Below are 2,500 nucleotides of genomic sequence, written 5' to 3'. Positions count from 1 at the left end.
CCACCCCCTCCTTCTCCTACCTCTCCCTCTCCCCCCCTCTGTCCCTCTCCCTCGCCCTCTCGAACCAGCCTCAGCCAAGGATCTCGTGGCGAGGTCGACGAGGCGCTGACGCAGGCCATGGGGGGGGGGGGGGGAGAGAGAGAGAGAGAGAGAGAGAGAGAGAGAGAGAGAGAGAGAGAGAGAGAGAGAGAGAGAGAGGAGGAGAGAGAGAGAGAGAGAGAGAGGAGAGAGAGAGACGAGAGAGAGAGAGAGAGTGAGGGAGGGTGCGAGAGAAGAGAGAGAGAGAGAGAAGGAGAGAGAGAGAGAGAAGGAGAGAGAGAGGAGAGAGGAGAGAGAGAGAGATGGAAGGAGAGAGAGAGAGATGAGACGAGAGAAGATGAGAAAGAAGAGAGAGAAAGAAGGAGATGAAAGAGAAAGAGAGAGGAGAAGAGAGAGAAGAATGAGGAAAGAAAGAGAAAGAGAAAGAGGAAAAAAAGAGAAGGGAAAAAGAAAAAGAGAAAAAAAAAAAGAAAAGAAAAAGGAAAAAAATGAGGGGAATAAGAGGGGGAATGGGAATGAGAATAGAAAAAAAGGGTAAAAGAGAGAGAGGGTTTAGAGCTGAGAGAGAGAGAGAGGAGAGGAGAGAGAGAGAGGAGTGACGAGAGAGAGGAAGAGGAGAGATGAAGGGTGAGGGAGAGAGAGAGAAAAAGAGAGAGAGAGAGAGAGAGAAAGGAGAGAGAGAGAGAGAGAGAGTGAGAAAGAGAGATGAGAGGAGAGAAAAGAAGGAAAAAAAGCGAGAGAAAAAAAAGAGATAAAGAGAAAAAGAGAGAAAAAGGAGAAAAAGAGAAACAGAAAGAGAAAAAGAGAATAATAGAAACAGAGAAAGAAAAAACAGAGAAAGAAAGAGAGAGAGAGAGACAGAGAGAGAGAGAAAAAAAAAAAAGATAAAAATAAATGAATATCACAGCTATCACTTCTGCCGCGTCAAAATTTTTATGGGATCATGAACGCGGCTGAGAAATGAGATTTCATTTTCGTAATCGATATCGATAAAGTTTCCGATCAAGGGAGCGAGACTCGAGCCATTTCGAGCGCGGATAAGAGGAGAACCCATGATCCCCAGCCCCTTTCCCGGTCTCCCCGAAGGTCTCGTCCCCACGGCCTCTTTCCCCGCTGAAGTCCGTTCAAATCCCCAGGAATGGATCCAGGGAGGGAGGAGGAGGAGGGGAGGAGGAGGAGGAGGTAGGAGGAGGAGGAGGAGGAAGGAGGAAAAGGAGGAGTGGGGGGGAGGAGGGGAGGAGGAGGTGAGGAGGGGGGAGGAGGGGAGGAGGATGAGGAGGGGGGGGAGGAGGGGGAGGAGGAGGAGGAGGAGGAGGAGGGAGAGAAAATAAAAATTATAATAAGAAGAAGATGAAAAGAAGAAAGAAAGATGATGTTTAGAGAGGAGGTGAGAGGTAAGGGAGAATGGAGAAGTAAGTAGGGAGAAAGAGAAAGAAGGTGGAGGGGAAAGGAGGGAGAAGAAGATAATAATAATAAATAAGAAGGGGAGAAAAGAAGAAGAAAAGAAGAAGAGGAAGAGGAAGAAGAAGAGGAGGAGGAAGAAAAACAGGAAGAAGAAGAAGAAGAAGAAAGACGAGAAAGAAGAAGAAGAAGAAAAAAGATGAGGAGGAAGAAAAAGACGAACAAGAAAAAGAAGAGGTAAAAGAAGAGGGAGAAGAAAAAGAAGAGGAAGAGGAAGAAGAGGAATAATAATAATAATAATAATAATAATAATAATAAGAAGAAGAAAGGGAAGGGAAAGAGGAAAAGAAAGAGGAAGAAGAAGAAAGGAGAAGAAAGAAGGAAGGGAAAGAGGAAAAAAAGAAAAAAGGACGAAGATAAAAAAAAGAAGAAGAAAAGGAAGAGGAAGAAGAAAAAGTCGAAGGAGAAGAAAAGAAGAGAAAGAAGAAAATAAGTAGGCTTCTGGGCCCTGGGCATCACCGGGGCATTAAATGAGCGCCTTATAGATCGTTGCAACTCTCAAGGGTACTCATTCAGCCTTCGTTTTTTCTTCCGAGACATAAACACCTTCCCCCCCCCCCTCTCTCTCTCTCTCTCTCACCCCCCTCTCTCTCTCTCTCTCTCTCTCTTCTCTCTGTCTTCTCTCTCTCTCTCTCTCTCTCCTCTTTTCCCTTCCGTTTACTCTCTCTCTCTCTTCTCTCTCTCCTCTCTCCCCTCTCTCTTCCTTCTCTCTCCTCTCTCTCTCTCTCTCTCCTCTCTCTCTCTCTCTCTCTCTGTCTCTCTCTCTCTCTCTCTCTCTCTTGTCTCTGTCTCTCTCTCTCTCTCTCTCTCTTCTCTCTCCTCTCTTCTCTCTCTCTCTCTCCTCTCTCTCTCTCTCTTCTCTCTGTCTCTCTCTCTTCTCTCTCTCTCTCTCCTCTTCTCTCTCTTCTCCCTCCCCTCTCCTTTTTCTCCCCTTCTCTCCCCCCTCTCTCCTCCTCTCTCTCTCTCTCTCCTCTCTCTCTTCTCTCTCTCTATCTCTCTC

At 46.5% G+C, this 2,500-nt stretch overlaps 1 pseudogene; it reads right to left on the bottom strand.

Annotated features, from left to right (window-relative positions):
- LOC125047773 overlaps nucleotides 1-2,500 on the bottom strand; it is a 19,684-nt pseudogene that overhangs the window by 1,642 nt on the left and 15,542 nt on the right.

Source organism: Penaeus chinensis, chromosome 42 (assembly GCF_019202785.1).
Source record: "Penaeus chinensis breed Huanghai No. 1 chromosome 42, ASM1920278v2, whole genome shotgun sequence".
NCBI classification, from domain to species: domain Eukaryota; kingdom Metazoa; phylum Arthropoda; class Malacostraca; order Decapoda; family Penaeidae; genus Penaeus; species Penaeus chinensis.
This window is presented reverse-complemented; position numbering and strand designations above follow the sequence as displayed.